Here is an 18,988-nt window from a genome sequence, read left to right on the forward strand (position 1 = left end):
GTGGTGGTAGTAGTAGTAGTAGTAGTAGTAGTAGTAGTAGTAGTAGTAGTAGTAGTAGTAGTAGTAGTAGTAGTGATAATAATCTGTGGAGATGGCTCTTTTTCTTCATAACAAGCAATGCTTTCTAGTTGCTGTGTTGCTTCTTATGTTCCTAAACCTAACAAGCAGCAATCTCTAGTTCACTGCCTTCATTGCAAAGTGCATTATAGATGGTGAACGTGCTCAGTCCTTCCGTTCTGTTCCTCTTAAAATGTTTAGCCAAATGCTTAAATTGTTAAAATATTTATTATGCTTGACAGGCAGTGTTATAAAGCTACGTAGACTTTTCTCACTGCTCGCATTGTCACCTTACCGTAATGTAGTGCCTTGTATACAAAAAATATCAAGATACATCATGTAATTAGACATAGCGTGAAGTCTCTCTGATGATGCAACATGATTGCCTGTAGTATAGCTTCACTGCCTGTGCTTGCATCAATTACTTCCAAAGACTCGTGCCATCTTACATGCTTTCATTCTGGCTTTGCCATGAAGGCAGCGATGCGTAGGGCACTGCTAGCTAACAGCAAATAGTCTCACAACTTTGTTTGCATTTTGTACTTGTTATGCATAATATGCGACTTAGCGAAGAATCGTCATACTCCTGAATAGCGTAGCACAACGGTGCATTGAAAACACATGAGGGTTTCTTGTCTGAGAACTTCAAAGCTGAAAAACAGTGACAAAATTCAGGATTTTTCTGTTGGAGAACACACTTTGGGAGGCCTCAGCGTAAATCTTCATTTCAGTAACACGCCATCTGTCGAACACAATATCAAACGGCCACCAGCTGCGCTCACTCCGTAGGGCACCTCACACTCATAAATCCTGACAATGGGGATTGGTGACAGTTGCTAACTCACTTCCATCATTTTATAATTGCTGATAGTCGCTGGGTCGTCATTTGTTGTTTTGAATTCTGCTTTCCTATTTTTAGCAACTTCAGTCTCTCACTGGATTCACCCTCTCTCTCTGTACACTTTCACTTGATACATTACAGCCGTATTCTCCAATCATTTTCTTGAAATTATTGTCATCACTCATTAATTAAATATAACTCACTACTATTAATTGCTCACTGTCATTACTTTCTCTTGTATATGCCTTTCATTTGATGCCTATCGCCCCAAGCTTCAAGTATGTCGAATCCATAGTAATAAGTGATAGCTAATTAACTGCAACTGTCACTACTAGTAATTACTTATGTGCTACTGTCATCTAATATGCCATAATTATGCACATTGAATGCTATCTATATTCACTATACATTTCTTTGTATGCCTAAACTCTTACAATGGTGAAAGGCAACTGAGACATGTACAATTGTTTTTGCTTATCACGAGGATTCTATTACTGAGGCATTAAAATGTTGCATCCTGCTCCGAGGATCTATCCTGGCTGCCTTTGGAAGATGATGATCCTGGTTTGAATGCCTTTGTTAGGACAAATTTTCTTGAACGGCAAAATTTTCTTTTTGAGAAATGTGTACCACACAGGGCCACAGAAGCATCTTTTTTGTGTTTATTCTTAGTAGGCCCAGAAGCCAGCTTCGGTTACGTACAGCGCTTCGGGAGAAACAAAGGCTGCAAAGCAAAAGAGGGCACTGGGCAAGTGCCCTCTTGCTACAAAGATTTATTGTAAATAACTTGGACGAAGCATGGTACTGAACCGTAAAGCCTTTATTCCTGTGTCACTCATTACAGGCTTGATAACTTTAACAACAGTGACAACACGAAGTGCCATGTGCGATTCATCAGTTCTCTCGTGTTATGCTCTTTCTATTTATACTACAACAGCTATCATGGGAAAAGAAACATGTTCATAACAGCTCATAATTAAGCCGCTCATGACCATAGATGAATACCTTCCGGCTCTGTTTTCTGATTCTAAGGCTGCTGGACTGCTGTGTCTGCTATGTTTCTTGCAGTGCGCCTGTACAGTTTCACGTTTGCTGGGAGCTTGCGAAGCAGAAATACTGCTCGCAACTGCCCGATCCTGTGATAAGCTTGTCAGCACTTCATATTTGTGTGTTACTCGTGTGCGGTTTACACTACAGCTGTTTGTTTTTGTTTTTTTGCGTAGTAGCAAAGTTACCTACACCATTGTGATTACCGAGCCTGATACAGAACAAGGCACTAATCTCAATAATCCGCAGTTACTGCCCCATGTTAGCTAGCCACCTTCAAGTTTCCTCATTTCAATCGCTCTGTCAAACCCTCTGCCACTTTCACTGGTGTTTCGCTCTTGGTTGCATCTGTCCTGTCACTTTCTTAGACCACTGGTTTACCTTTTTTTGCAGAATGCCCAGTGTGTCCGTCTCTGCTTTTTATCTGTTCCAGCAAGAATAGGTCAGCTTAAGGGCATTTTGATGCTTTGTGTGCAGCCCCGGACCAGCCAATATCCAGGAGTTTCTGCGAGGTCGTCTCGACCCTGCTCCGGCAGTCCAGAACGCCTCAAACACCTTGGCGCACGGAGCGCTTGAGGAAGGATCGAGTCCACGCCTCAAGACCAAGTTCCAGCGTCTTCTGGAGCTGCGGGACCGTGGCAAGAACTGGAGTAGACTTCCCAGCGCCAGCGTAACGACGGGCAGCACGAGTGCCACCACCGGCAGCTCGAGTGGCGGAGCAAACCAGGAGAGCTCGCTGTTTCGCAAATGGAAGCCGGGTGGCCGGAGCGAGTCCGCCGACGCTCGAAGCCTCGAGCCGTCGCTACCGGATCCGGCCGAGGAACGGCTACGAAGGCGAGCGCTGGCCCACTACGACTGCCAGAGCCTCGGAGCCAACCTGAGTCGCGCGTCGGGCCGTCTCGCATCCATACTCGGGAGGCGGAGAAATACGACGACGGGTGCGTCGGCCGCATCCATGCTCCAGCGAGCTGGAGCTGGAGGCGGACTTGGCGAGGACGGGGTGGAAGGCGTGCCGGATTCGGGAGACGGCCGGCAGAGTGCGCTGCTCCTGAGTTGCCCTTTCTTCCGGAACGAGGTCGGAGGAGAGCAGCAGAGGCAGCTTGGGCTAACCAGGGCAACATCTAGGTAGGTCAGCCAGCTCACTGCGCGTGCAATTTGGTAATAGACACGGGAGAAGCGTATTAGGAGCTCATGGTAGTAAATAAAAAAGAGCTAACACAAGGCGCGAAGAAGGAAATTGACACACTCGTGTCAATTTTCTTCTTTGTGCCTTGTGTTAATGCTGTTTCAATTACTTGCGCGAACCACATCCAACTAGCTCAGTTAGCGCTCCTGCTAATTGCTGTCGGCTGTTATGAAGGCAGCACAGGAAATGCAAACTTTCGTTCTTTTTGGTGTCAACGGCAACACACTGTAATTGAAGTGACAATGTTCAGCAAAGTATCTTCCATTGGGAACCATGAAGACTTTCAGAGGACGTCAAGCAGAATTGGAAATGCAGTAGTCTCAAGGTTTAAACACTAAATTTTAATATTACAGAAGTTCTGAGCCTGCAGACAAATGTCATTTTCTCTGGTGGTAGTTCTTTGTTTACAAGTCAAACTCGTGCATAGTGGAAGTTAGCTTTATGCAGCAGCATGATGTCATTTGTGGACTCACCTTAGCTTACCACGAGGGAAATTAATCTTGCCCTGCTCTTCACTGCGTTTTAGCAAAATTCACTAAAGAAATATGTAGATAAGAGGCGATCTGTAATGTAGCAGGAATTTTCATCATCGTTTCCAATGCTGGTTACTGCGTAGTGTTACTCTGATGAGGTTGTCAGGCTTGTAGTGGCTGTGAATTTCTATTAGCTGCCATTCTCGTTGTGTGATCCTAGTGGCATTCAGAACTAGAGAACAGACGGTGAATTTTAGGTACACTGAAATTTTGTCTTTTTACCAAGTTCATTTCCTCTATATCTGTTACAAATGTACAGTCGCCTCAGGAAAAGGTTAGCATTGGCAGAGTTGCCAGTTCCACTTATAATAAGCAGTCTTGGCCTTCTTTTTTTACCGCGTCGCTTGTCTCGTTTTTTTTTGGGGGGACTTATTTACATTTTTCCAGCAAATATAGTTATTTTAGTGATCATCACGTTCACCAATAGCACGTTTGTCGATGACTTTGTGTAGTTGAGTGTTGAAGTCAAACATACATTGGGAGAATTGACAAGTAACATTAATCATGCACTGGCAAATGTGCATTCAACTGAATGAAGACTACCCTGGAGGCAATGTTAAAAAGTAAGTATGTGCTTTCATTGATAGTTGTGCATATTTTCGCTGCACTAAATAATTTATGATTTTTTTTCAATTCCCCTTCGTATTTGATGAAATCTTTTTATAATTAAAATATTTTTAAGAATGAAAATTTCCGCTTTTCTTTTTGCTTCTTTTGTGATGACTATTTGCTTGTTAGCTCAGTAGCATCTTTCAACTCTGAGCACTGGTGACCATTGGCCGAAATGGTCACTTGTGCTAAGGAGGAGGAGGAAGGGGACCTTTCTACAGGGACTATGCATTGGCGATTTAATTTGGGTAGAATGGATTGTGGTTTCGCTATGTATCATATTGTCACGTGGTCGTGACGTCGATGAAGACAGCAGTCGGTGTGTCGAGATGAAACTGTTTATTTGGCCAAACTTGTGGCCGGGAAACGAAAACTCAAACTACAGCAATACACACTGTACACTGATAGTGGCGAACTGGGCGTCGGCCATCAATAATCTGACAAGTGGTCAAGCGCGTTGGCTTTTATACAGGCGCTATCGAACTTTCCAGTGATATCGCTGGTGGCGGCGTTATCTCTGGACAAAGCTGGAACATTCGCGTGCGGCGCGCAATCTAAACGGAACGATCTACAATAATCGCGAAGCTTCTTGAACAATGAGGCGCGGTTTGCGCTGAGCGTTGCTGACAGTCTTTGTGGGTGAGAAATGAATACAACAAAAGTGATAATGAGAAACGCACGTGGCAATATGTGATACACATGTTGATCCATGTCACTAATGAGGGTTGCAAGAGGGATGAAGGAAGGGCATATCAACGTATGTTGCAACGGGATTACTAACTGATTTCTGTCCTTTCCCACAAGTTTCAGCCATAGGTACTTCTATACCTTAACAACAGTTGATCACATAAAGTCTCACTTCTTGCAGTTCTCCATCTTGTTTTTTTTTTACTTCATCACAGACATCCAAATCGCGCAGTAATGGCTCCAAGGGTACCAACATGGGCTTGTTGGTTCATCGCAAACTGGCTTGTAGCATAGCGCGTAAATAAACGAGGACACAGAAAAAGTACAACGCGAATACAATCGCAATTTCGTTAGCGCATGTGTTTGTGTTGTACTTCTGTGTCCTCGTTTGTTTCTGCACTACGCTACAAGCCGGCTCCAAGGAGCAGCGACTTCAATCAGGGGTTTAGCCAAAATTTCTTTTCGTGCAGCGGGGAGGGTTCGACGGTCCTTTATGTATGTTCGTGCACATTTGTATGTATGCGTATAATATACACATGTAAAATAGTAGCTCAACCCTCCTCACGCCTGTACTCTTTCCAGCACCTGTATTTTCTTTTATTTTTTTTATGTATCGAATTCCGTTATTCTTTATGCAACCACTTATTCTCTTCATTGGTATAGAACAGACTAAGCTGTACAAACATTACTAAGAAAAAAAATCTGGGCCTGATAATAACAGGTTTTCTTGTGAAAATGCTAGCTCCATGCTGAGGGCCTCCTTTGTTGGGACACTGTTAAGGGCCTGCATTTCATCTAATGCTGAGCACCTGAAGAAACCCAACAAAAGGCTTGACATAGTGTAAGTCTTATGTGGAACATTAATACGTAAGGTTACTTGATCAGTACTAGTGTGAACACCAAAGGGGTTAAAATCGGATAATAAACACAAAAATAGTACACAGGCATGCACCTACACAGAATACCTGCAGCAAAATTACTATACAGACCTATCGTTGGATACTTTAGAACGCGGTGGCATTTCCTTTTAGAAAGCAGTGGCAGTGGCGGATCAACATGAGCTGGCATCGATGGGCGCGCACTTTAAAGTGACGTCATTATCTTGACGGCCGGTGACTCTGCGGTCCGGCTCATGGGTGGGACTGTTTCTTGAGTCACGAACACAATTGCCAATTGCGCTTCGGTTCTCTAGGAGAGTCCTCTCCTGATTTCTGAAGTTATGTATTATTATAGCCATAAATTATGGACACTTCAATACAAAAACTTTCACAGGTGATCGATCAATGCAATGTCTCCAGACTTTCTTTCGTGCATGCCCAGTTGGGGAGGTGCTTCCAGGAATTCCTGTTTGCTTTAAAATGACTGATTCATTGTGTAACGTCCAATTTTTTTGCTTGGGCCACTGATTAGTGCTGTCTCCACAGCTCCTGTCCAAGCACCTCAATTAAAAAAAAACCTTTTTGATGTTCATTAGGGTGGCTTGTTGGGCAAGTTGGTACATAGTTCTAGGTAAAGGGAATGACAGCAGCACCAAAAGAAAACAGGAAAAACCGAGACAAGCAAACAGAGACAGCCACAGGAAGGATGCCAGCATCCTTCCTGTCCTTGTTTTCTTATCTCGGTTTCTCCTGCTTTCTTTTAGTGCTGCTGCCATTCCCTTTACCTTTCTGAAGGCTGCAGTAGAACACAATGGCGGTCCATTTGCTGTATGGTCATCCTCATGCGAAAAGCAGCTACACGCCACACATCAAATAAAGATGACATTCATAGTACCAATGTGAGTTTCTCGAATTTTCAAACTATTTTCAGACCTTCCTTGAGTTGTGAGCTGTTCACACTGGCTTCTTGCAAAGTGTTTTCCAAATTTTTGCGATGGCAAGCAGATTCACTCATGAACAAGCAGGAATTCGCTCTCCCACTTCTTAGTCTGAAACCTAACTTTTACTCAAATTACAGGGTTTGGGGACATAAATGACAATCTTGCTTTTTCGTTTAACTCATGTTTTGCGTTTGTTGTCTCCTCAACTGATACATACAGTGCATCAGTTGAGGAGACAGCTGAGCAGAGCATGTCTATGCCTCATAGTAATAGTAAGCGTTCCCGGACTACCGAAAGCTCGTTAACAGCGACTAGCGCCTAATGTTTCTTTTAATGCCTCTAAGCAGCCGCAAGTAGCTTGCAGTCATTGAGATTTTGTGAAAGCAGTGTTTGTGAGCCAGCACTTCATTGTTGCTTCTTTCCTGTGGCCTCTGCCTTCCATTGCTCCGAGTGGAATTCAGCTCTTCCACTTTTTCAGGCTTCAGATGTCGCACGCTTAATTAAAGCTTACCAACACCGACTTTTGAAGCTGAGGTTGCTCCATCATACCAATTTCCTGTATACAGAGGCAGCTCTGAGCAAGTGTGAAGCTTGGGAAATGCTGATAAGATATTTTATTTTGACACCAAAGTACATTTTTGCATGGCGCACCCACTGACAGCGACAATAGCATGACGTCAGGCTTCAGTATCAATTCTGGTGATTTGATGCACCAGTATGACTGGTTGAGATGATGTCAGTCACAAAAAGATCAAAATGGCCGCTTGTGCATCACCAATGGAGCCACGGAGCGGAGCAGCCGTGGAAACGTCAGGATATCTTGCGCAAGCGCGCGACAAGAAGCTCTTACCATGTTGTGAGGTCAGGGTGTAGTAAGAAAAACTAGCTTTTTAAAACGATGCTGTAATTAATGTTTCAGGGCATACTGACGCTTACCAGTACATTTTCAAGACTGTTGTGGGCTTGGCCTTTCATTTGACACTAAAGGACAACTGAAAATTTTCATGTCAGTACCCCTTTAACAAAAACCTTTTGTTCTGTGCGCGCGGGCGCTGCAGGGGCCTCCGATCAGGTCGTGGTGGTTCTCCCCGCAACAATGGCAACAACGGTCCCTGGCATCGGCCGACTTGTCTGAGTGGGCTCGCCATTCTGGAAAGGCCCGGACTGGACGATGGAGCATGTCCCTACCAGCGGCCGGCCACACTGCTTGATGGAGTGGACAGGGGCGCCCTCTACTATAGGACACACTTCCATGGCAAAGGTACGAGTGTACACTGAAACCTCGATATAACGTACACGGATATAACGAATTATCGGTTATAACAATGTAAATAAAAAATTGTCCTGTCATAGATACAGTGTTATGAATGTATCTTTATAACGAATTTTCGGATATAACGAAGTTATTTTCATATGAGGTGTGGCTGTTATAATGAGGTTATAGTGTAGTTGTGCTTCACCTCAGTGTAGTTTTAAATTCCTTGCACGGGGACACCCTTGACAGCCGTTGAAAATTGTGGAGGTTCAAATTTTCATCTGTCCCTGAAGCAGAGAACAGGTGAATTGAATGACACACGCGATACTTTTCCATCTGTGTCGCAGTTGCACCGCCCAAACAAAAATCGATTATCGTAATCAACACGAATGATGTTGGCCGTCATAATTTCTTTACTTTTCTTTCAATCTAATTTCACTAGCAGATATGGCAAGTTACTGTTATTTAGAGCTGTACAGAAGGCTGGTGAGATGAACACTTTGCTGTGTGTGCCTACTCCCAGCGATAGCCTGCTATCAATGATTTCAAGTTAGAATTTACCAGGTTTGAAGCATGCCTGGCCAGCTTGCATCATCCAGCAGGTAAAGAAAACAATATTGTTGCTTTTTGCTTCTCTCTTTTTTGTTTCTTTGCAGCATGGTGTCTTTTGAAGCATGAATGAAGTCTGCCAATGCAGTTGCCAATGTGACATCAATGCCACGCGCTACAGCTTTGTAAAGATTGTGTGTTTCTACAGATTCTGATGCATCTGTGCATAAAATTTTCGACACTGGCAGCATCAGTAGCCCGCAGAGCAACTTCGGTTTGCTAGATTTCAGTAGCACGAATAGCGAAAGTGCGAAAAACCAGCCCGGAATGTAAACAGGTACTCTCGAGCAAGTTTCATTTCCTTTGTTTTTGTTTTTAACAGCAAAGCTGTTCTAGCTCGGCGTAAAATGTGTGGTCATGTCCGGAAGCTATCATCATCATGAATGGTATGTGCCACAGAACTTGGGTAGATCCCACTACTCACCGCTACGGCATGGCGTGTAATGACCCTGATGGGGGAGAGAACAAGCACATAGAGAGCAAAAAAAGAAAGAGGGATACAAACAGAGAGACGGAAAGAAAGAGAACGAGAAAAATTCTTGCCGAAAAAAAAATTCTTCACGAGGCGGGATTCGAACCCGCGTACCCTCGATCCGAAGGCGAGCGTCCTAACCACTCGGCTATCCAGGCACGCTAGCCGAGCAGAGCATAGCCTTGTATAGTGTAGTGTAGCAAGTAAGTGGGAAAGGGAAGTGAAGGTGAGGAGGAGGGGAGAGAGTAAAGTGAAATGCAGAAAGAAAAAAAGAGAGAGAGAAAAAAAAAGAAAGTGGAAGCAAGCATCAAGTCTTCTAGCGACCAGATACCGCACCACTTGGCCAAACCGCACATGCACTATGGCTAAGCCACGCCCACCAACGGAGACATCGCGCGCAACCTTCACTCTGTAGTGCATGGGCTGGCTGCACCCAGTCTTGCCCCGAGAGTCATGGAGAGTCCTAAAAAAGTGTGTAAGCCATGATTGTTGAGAGTTTTTGTAGAATGTGCAGCTTGTGAGATACTAGGCACTCTTTATAAGTGCCTCAAAAGCCAGTGCCAGTTCATTGTGTCGCCTCTCCTGACCAATCGTTTACGTGCAGGTCATCAAAACTGGTTTGGCATCGACGAACGATTAGGACCGGTTGCAGTTAGTCTTCGCAAGGACCGTCTTGATGTGCCAAACTCTGCGAGACCGTCGCCCGGCGGAGCACCACAGACACTGTATAGAATCATCATCCGAACGAGCGAGGCAAGTTTTGCACCCGCGGAGGAAGCGTTCTTTCGCATACATTTCTCTAAAATATGAGCTTTTGAAATGCTCACAATTTTGCGCAAACTCTACATTTTTTAAATGTTGCATCTATTTTACAGCGAAAGCTGTTATGAGATCGCAACAACAGGTGATTTTGGTGCCGTAGTTGTCTGCTGCCACCGCCACCGGTGTCTGTAAACACTATCGCACGAAATAAGAAAAAATGAAATGAGAAAAAATATTCAAAATCAAATGATATTTGAACCCGGGCCCTCTGCACGGCAGTTCAATATTCTACCACAGAGCCATGTCACTTCTTGGAACTTGTTTGCAAAAAGACCTTATAGAGGCGTCATGTCAGGCAAGGAATCGCGTTAACATACGTAATATAGCGTGGTACAAGAGAAATATAACAACCAGGCGTCACACAATGCGAAGTGGGCAAATAGTTGGTCTTTGCTTGCTTCCAACACATTACAAAGGGCTCAGCCATAATTCTTCAGAATGAAGAAAATGGCATAGTGGATGCTTCCCTGCTTAAAAATTATGATGATTTATGGCATAGAAGGGACCTTGCCACCGTACATACTATTAGTTTCCCCAAGAGAGTTACAACGTGCTCCAGAAAGACCGCTCTTCCAGCTTTCGCTGTGACTGGGCTGCGTGTTCCGCGAAGGCCTGGCGATTTTTCATAAAACTGTTGATACCGCCAGTTGGTATATAGTACATGCAGAATATATAGACTATTAATGACATATAAGCACGCTTTTTTTTTTTGTTTTGTTCAATGAGGACTCATTGGCATTAGTCCAAAGGTCATTATTGTTACAGCTGTCTGTTTATCATTTGATATTCCAATCACCTTGAGGCCCTTGAAAACAGCCTCAAATGAAGCCTCATGCCAGGCACAAAAATCAGTGTGCAGGTTTTTGTTTGTTTGTTTGCTTGCTTGCTTGCTTGCTTCCTTGTTTGTTTGTTTGTTTGTTTGTTTGTTTGTTTATTTATTTATTTACTACAGTATAACCTCATTACAACAGACCTTCATAGTGAAGAGGATTTTGGTCTGTTGTAAAGGGAGTATGTAAAATCCAGGTACTGTTACAACAGACTTTTATGTAAACGTTGAATGGGTCTGTTATAACCGGAGAGAATTACGAGTCACAAACATGGTCTTATTTTTAACAGGAACCAGAAAAAAAATGCGATTTTTGGAAAATCGCATTTTCAGTTTCTGTAGCCCATTTTCTATCAGATTCCAAAATATCTTCACTGAAAACTAGAAGTGCTATAAAATTTTATTTTGCGTCTGCCGACTTGGCGAAAATTGCGGAAATAGCAAAAAAAAAAAATCTGCGTTTTTGAACTTTATAGCTTGACAATGGCGCAACCGGTCGCCACCATATTGGACTCATCGTAAGAGCAGTTCTCCGTTTCAGCTAGCTTCTCAATTCAATAACAAACATACAAACAGCACATGCTTGAAGTTCAATTCAAGGCCTCCGATTGGCTGCTTCTGCCGTGATGTTCGCTTCGGGATCGTCGTCTGCTGCTTGTGCGTCGCGAGGTCGTAGCTGTCGAAAATTGCGCTACTTAGTGGCGCATTCGCACTCGTTCTGTGTTCACGGGTCGATGATAATTGAGAAAGCTTTAGTTTGGCAGCTGCAAGTGGAAACTCAATCATCAGATCACGATAGCGCGCCGCACTCGTCGCGAACATCGCAGACGTGCGACTGTAATAGCGTTGACTCGTTGGACCCGCTGTTAGAGGTTCTTCTTATCAGCACTTTGGAGCTTATGACGAAGACCACCGCGGAACAACTTTTTGTACCCGCATTCGAGCATGACATACTTTGAAACATCGGGCACCGCGGCCTCGTACTTACATCGCAACCGAGCTTTCTACTCGATGTCGTGGCTAGGCCTAACTCCGCTCACGGTGCCGATGTACGCGACAAATCCGAACTTTGCGGGCAAGAACATCGCGCAAGCGGACTTGTGAAAACGAAGAAGCCGCAATGTCCTTCGCTGCAAGCAACGAATCGCATCGCCTGCTGGCTCCTCAGAACTGCGGATGGGCATTTTGTGCATCGGCAGCGGACTCCCCGGCCAAGCTCGCCGCGCAGCGACCGCTCGGAGAAGCGGTGGCAGCGGCTCGCAGTTTCGTGTGTCAGCGTCCCAAAACGCAACACCAAGCACGCTGCGTGCCGATTTTTTGTTGCTACAGCTAGGCATAGCTGATCATTGACAGACCGGAGATCGGCGGCCTTCGTTCTTAAATCGGTACGTCGATATCCGCGGTGTGCTGCTCCCGTCCCGAAAGTATGCTAAGCGATGTTTGAAGTCGAAAGTTAATGACCGTGGTAGAAAAGTCCGCTCTAAAGCAGTCCTGACCACCTTGCTGGCCTGAAATTTTAGTCAATTATATCCGAATGTCCGTTGTACCAGAATCCGTTGTAAACGAAGCTCAATCAATGGAACAAATACGGAGGTCAGCATAACGCCGCAAATCGGTATGTAATATCCCAATGTCTGTTGTAAACAGATCCGTTGTAACGAGGTTATACTGTACAATATTCTCAGGGCCCAGAAAGACCTGGAACGATCACCAGCTCATGCGAGGCTCGCGATAAGTACAGTCAAACCTCGATATATCGAACACGGACATATCGAATTATTGCCTATATCGAACGGTTCCTATATCACGTGGGAAATCGCATGCATTTTTAATTTTTTATTTCGAACGAAGTTTGACGTATAATGGATATATCGAACTCGGCCACCCCAAACCGCCCGCGCTCCGTTGACAGGCGGCGAGCTTTCCCGCCGCGCTCCGTTGACAGGCGGCGAGCTTTCCCGCAACTCTCGAAAATAGCGGTAGCGCGGTGGGCGTTTACGACTGCTGCACACATCGATGGCGCCGAGTGCGCCACTTGAACGTAGCGGCATACGCACGCCGCAGCCTTGCAGCAACGACGCACTGCACTTGTTGCACCAGCTCCTCCTTGATAGTATCGCCAGGCATCCGTCGCATCGGTCGTTGTTGTGCTCGTGTGTTAGGCCTGCCGCGCATTGTGGTGTGTGTAGCGATGGCTGCAGACGCGAAGAAACGGACGACCCTGACTTTTGCAGCAAAACTGGAAGCAATCCAGGCTGAAAGCGTGGGATTCGGACCTGGTGCGTCAGGGACGGAAGGTATGCCTTATCGTCGGTAACTGCACGGCACACCACACCGATGCCCAGCTGAGCAACATCGAAGTGGTATTTCTGCCGCCCAACACCACTTCGAAGCTCCAACCGTTGGACCAGGGCATTATCCGCACATTTAAGTCTATCTACAAGCGTCGGCTGATCGACATTTGCTTGTAAGACTCCGGATGGGCCAAGATCTGAAGATCGATCTTTTGGGCGCCATCCAAATGCTCAAGGCGTCGTGGGAAAACGTCAAGCAGTCGACGATAGCCAACTGCTTTCGGCATGCGGGCTTCGGTGGACGCACTGACGAAGCATCAGTGGAAGAATCCGAGGAAGCTGAGTTGGCATGCGCAGATGAAGAAAGCGAGCTCGCCGAAACGTGGAGCAAGCTGGAGAGCTTTGTTGGTGCGGAGCCGCAAAGCATGTGCATCGAAGACTTCGTTGGAGGTGACGACAGCACTGGTACAACGGCGGGAGCTAACGGATGTAGAGATCGTCGCCGAAGCTACCGCTGAGCAGCCGAATGAAGACGCTGCCGAGGTGGATCCCGCAAGCGCTGATGGTGCCCCGCTCCCAACATCAGCTGAGGTCGTAGCCGCTTTGGCCCTTGCGCGCCGCCACTGCAGCGCGATTGAAGGCACCGGCCTTTCACTTGTGGATCGCCTGGGCTATGTTGAGGACGCAGTCGTCAAACACGCCATTGCCAACAAAAAGCAGGCTACTCTTTTTCAGTATTTTAAGCCAACACAATAAATACTTTGTTTGAATCTTCAAGTGAGTATTTACTGCACCACGATTGGTTCGTTGGTTGTTTTCCACAAGTTCTTGACGCATTTTTTACGTGATTTTTTATATCGAATTCTGGATATATCGAACTATTTCGCGATCGCCGTGCCGTTCGATATATCGAGGTTCGACTGTACTTCTTATCAGTCACCCCATATGATCGTATCAAAGTTGCACTTCGCTCACCATACGGCACTTCGCAATTCCCACTTTGAACTGGTCAAAAGGAGCATCAGTTTGCCGCTGTTTACGGTCACATAGCTATGCACAAAAAAAAAAGCAAAGCAGCAAAGTAGCATTGGTGCACAGATTGCCACAGCAGCAAATAATTGCAGGTAAACTACACTCAAGCCTCGATATAACGAACACGGATGTAACGAAATACCGGTAATATAGTTTATAACGAAGTATAGTTATAACGAAGTAAGTGAAGAATTGTCTTGCAGTAGATAGTCTTAGGAATATACGTTTATAACAAATTTTTGGATATAACGAAGCTATTTTAGTTTAAGTTCTAACATCATTATAGTGAGGTTTGAGTGTAAATCGCTAGTTTCGTGATACCGGCCTGCATGAGTATTCTGTTCTTTTTTTACTGAATTTCCACTTTCCAGTGCTGTCTGTGCGCGAAGAAAGTGGGAATGGAGAGGAAAAAATATGAGTTTCGGAATCATACCGAGGCAGCAGCTGGAAAGACGAGAGATGCCTCCATTAATTCCTGTTTTCTTGCTATTTTCATCTCTTTTCTAGTCTTCTGCGCTGATTAAATGAGTTTTTCAATCAATCTTTCATCAATTGTCAATGTTCTTTTGTGCTGCTCTACTGTTTGAATATTTTCGCAGAACATTCCTTGCCAATACAAATCTGTCGGTGACTTTGCATGAAAGTTCCAATTTCTGCATGACAAAATTTTATGACATAGTATTTCAATGTTAGCATTTTCCTTATACGGAAGTTGAACTGTGCGTAATTTAGACTGTGACCAACGCTGAGGCTCTGACATGCAGTTAGAAAGAAGGTTACTTCAACCTTCAACTTCTAGAAAACATCTACTAGTCAACATCTTCCTGTAAAATCAACCAAAATGGAGTTTCGAAAGTATACTTTATCAGGGTAGACTTACTTACTGTTTTGCTTATTTAGCATGACCTCATTAATTATGCACGCTTCTTCTTCCAGCTGGCTGTGCTGCGTTGCAGCTTGGCGGAAGAGTCCCTGGGCGGCTCGGTGAGCAACGGTCGGTTGAGTGGCAGCGGCAGTGGGGCCAACTCCCTGCCCGTCCGCGAGCTGCTGGAGTTGGCTGCACCCGAGCTGCAGACAACCTGCCTGCGACTGGCTGTGCCTGGACCGGCAACGGAGCAGCAACTCCTCAAGCTCGACGAACAAGGGGTCAGTGGGCAATTTCGTTTGAAGCGCAGCTATAATGAAGTTGTGTTCACTTGGCACGTTCTTGACATGTGCAGGCTGCTAATAGTGTAATCATTTAATTGCTGGCATTTAAAATAACATTTAATAACCCTCCACAGTGGTCTTGTGGCTATGGTGCTCGACTGCTCACCCGAAGGTTGCGGGATCGAATCCCAGCCGTACCAGCCGCACTTTCAATGGAGTCAAAAATGCTTGAGGCCCGTGTGCTTACGTTTACATTCACGTTAAAGAACCCCAGGTGGTCAAAACTTGTGGAGCCACCCATTACGGCGTCCCTCATAACCATATTGTGGTTCTGGGACGTAAAACCACTACAATTATTATTCTTAATGTTAAAATAACACTTAAAGCAGATGACGTGAGCTTCTGTTCATTAGTAAACATGACACAAATTTTAGCACATCACGTTCCAGATTTTAGGGCACACAGGCACCGCACACTAATCTAGGAGGCTACGTTCAGTCACAGCACTGGTTCACCATGTTTTGTGTTGTATGTGTTTTTAAGAGCTTTGCCGTGAAAACTGGCTCTTTTTGCATGGAGGCGATTCTATGTCTACGCTCTCTGAAGCGAAGCCCTTCACAAAATCTAAAATTACATGCGGGTTGACTTTTAAACAGGGTGTCTCAATGAAATGTTGTTCGATCTGGTTTTAGTTTGGTTCAACTGCAAATAATATCCGGTCCATTTGTGATCTGCAACGAAAAAAGATTCGTGACGGTTCGTAATGGTTTTACTGGCATGCTAATAATTTGTGAGCAAGGTTACAATAAATACAGTACCGTTAAAATCAGATTTTAGCTCGGTAGCATTAAAAAGTTTGTTTCGTATGAATTTCAGCGTCGGTATCGGTGTTTGTGAGCAAAAAAAATCTGCGTTCTCCAGGAGCAAAAAAATCCCAAAAAATGCAAGAACTAGAGAGTCAAGGCTATGAGCCGTAATCAAACCCATTTGCATGGAAAGCAGGTGTCCTACCACGGAGCCATGCCAGTGCTTGAAACTGTTTTTGAAAAAAAGCCCTATGCAGGTGTCGTGTACTCCTAGTAGTCGTGTTAACTCATGCAAAATTGCGCGGCAGAAGCATAAAGTCGCACCAGGCATCACACCATCTCAATTGCACAATGAATGGGTGGTTTAAAGACCGTCTCATTACAATGTGCTCATACGTAGTTTTATCAATATCGTTAATTACTTCATAATAATTATTTATTTATTAGCACCAACAAAATGTGCACATGAGTAATTGCACGTAATACTATGGACACGTATTGGGTGCTTTGCTAGTTCGCAGAATCATGAATTGTGGTGTAGTGGGTACTTCGCAACTATACTTGCAGTAGGCATTCTAGGATAGTTTAAAACAGCGTGAAGTTCCTTTCCTCGTGACACAGTTGAGGTGCTGTCTGAGAAGCGAAGTCTGGCTAGCAAATGAGAAGGCGATGCGCACAAGGCCCGATTACGCTGTTGCGTTCTACTCTTGAAGGTGGAGCTCAAGCATTCTCCAAGTTTTTTTAACACCCTCGGGATCACGACATCTTCCAAAAAATCAGGCGGTCCAAAAAATTTAGCCCATGCTTTCTTACTTCGTCCAGTCGTCAAATTGTCGTGGCCACATCCGAAATAACTCTGAAGGCCTGCCAGTACACTCATTTCGTTGCTCGCAGAGGCTCTCGTGAATATGTTCGGCACCTGCCGGGAACCCTGCTTAACTTCGTGCTAACCCACAATTGTGCATTTGAGTCTCGTGACAGGTGCCACCAATACCAGCAAAGCTTGGGAAAAATTATGGCCTTCTCCCGCGATCATGTCATGGCACATTGTATTGACAACGAGAAGCGTTTCGAAACGATGACGCAGAACACTAAGGCTGTGGCAGGAGAGCGACGACTTGTTTGGCTGCGCCCATGCATGCGAGCATGTAAACAATGTGCTGTTGTATGAAAATCTCTGCATTCTTAGTTGTGTGCAGCACATCGCCTACTGAGCTCACGCCGTCACTGCTGGATCAGTGTTTGCCATTAGTGTTCATCGGGCTCTCTCCATTAACAGCCGCACATGGGCGTGGCAGTGACAAGCTGCTTTCATTCGTGAAAACAATGCAAATGTGCATCGTACTTAGCAATGCAACTTGTGCAGTGTGGTAGCTGAAACTAATTTGTCTATCTGTGCATCATATGTTGCAAAATTTACTACAGGCCTGTAATTCTTTGTGCTGATTTCAGTACACGTTATGAAATTTTGTGGTGTCAGAATATTTTGAACAGTAAGTGCCTTGTAAACCGAATTGAATACCCAACTGTGAGAATATTCGCACTCCCCTAACAGATATCCGTGTCCTCTGTTGTGCTTGAGTCTTCTTTAGGATTGTGGAACGTAGCAGGTGTGGTGCCTCAGTGGTTATGGCGTTCCACTGCCGACCCGAAAGACTTGGGTTCGATCCCGCCGCAGTGGTCACATTTCGATGTAGGCGAAATGCTAGAGGCCCGTGTACTGTGCGATGTCTGTGCACATGCAAGAACACCAGATGGTCAAAATTTCCGGAGCCCTCTGCTATGGCGTCCCTCATATCCTGAGTCACTTTTGGGACGTTAAAACACCGTAAACCACCTAGAAATGGCAAACATGATCCACAGCAAGATATTTTTTTGTCATCTGTAGCGAAAGTTGCCACACGTGACAAAAGTCAAATGTTTCATAATCATTTTGCTTCATGACCATGGTTAATTTACCCTAAGTGAGATGTGTTATGAAATTTGCAATAGGTGCCTATGTAGGAGATAAACAGCGCCAATCATTGTTGTTTTACAATGCTCTGATGTTACCATTAGCAAGTAGCTCTGTAATAGATGGAATGTTGTTACATTGTTGATCACTTTTGCGTGATAGTGTTATGCCTGATACAGTATCTTTGCAAGTTCACACTGACGTTGCACACAACTGTCCTGTGTTCTGTTGCAGCTGATGAAATCGTACAAGGTTGGGGTCATGTACTGCCGGGCAGGACAGGCCACTGAAGAAGAAATGTACAACAACGGTACGTGATGCTCGCAACTGATTAGAGCGATAGAGCACCATTACATGTTCATCCACTCTCCCAAAGTTTTCTTAATGTTTACATGCTTGAGCTCGTTTTCAGATTTTGCAAATTTAGCATCAAGTTGGACAAGTAATAAATGTGGTTTGGTAACTAAAATGCAATGGAATGCCGCGAGATTAAATAAAAAAGCATGCAGTGTGTGCATGTTGATGGTTATGCAATTCTGTTATGGGAATATGGGGATGTCTTCAAGTAGCTGCCCATTCCAAGGTTCTCCTGTTTCATAAATGCCTAGTCAGACTCTTGACAGGACGCTTGACAGGTCCACACTGACAGGGAAATTTTTTGGTCAGCTTTGTTTATAAGGCCAGATGGGACGACATATCCTGTATATGACACTAAAGGGAGAAATGATTTGGGTTGTATTGGTAAGTCATCCTTCTAAAATACTCGTGAAGCCACACTTGCCCTCGGGCAAGGCTTTGGTAAGCCAGAAAGGATAAAACTGAAAGCAAGCTTGCTGTTCTTGCACCACTTCCCATGATGTCAAAGATTTTGGGAACATCTGCTTGAGGCCAGTTAATTTTCTGTAGGTAAAACAGAGTACGCTGTTCTCTTAACTAGGGGTGTGCGAATATTTGAACTTTCTAATATTTATCTAATAGTATTTGCTA

At 44.8% G+C, this 18,988-nt stretch overlaps 1 pseudogene; it reads left to right on the forward strand.

Moving 5' to 3' along the window:
- The window catches only part of LOC119373796 (signal-induced proliferation-associated 1-like protein 2), a 114,917-nt pseudogene that overhangs the window by 22,819 nt on the left and 73,110 nt on the right, over nt 1-18,988 (forward strand).

The sequence above is a fragment of the Rhipicephalus sanguineus genome, chromosome 11, assembly GCF_013339695.2.
Source record: "Rhipicephalus sanguineus isolate Rsan-2018 chromosome 11, BIME_Rsan_1.4, whole genome shotgun sequence".
Taxonomy (NCBI): domain Eukaryota; kingdom Metazoa; phylum Arthropoda; class Arachnida; order Ixodida; family Ixodidae; genus Rhipicephalus; species Rhipicephalus sanguineus.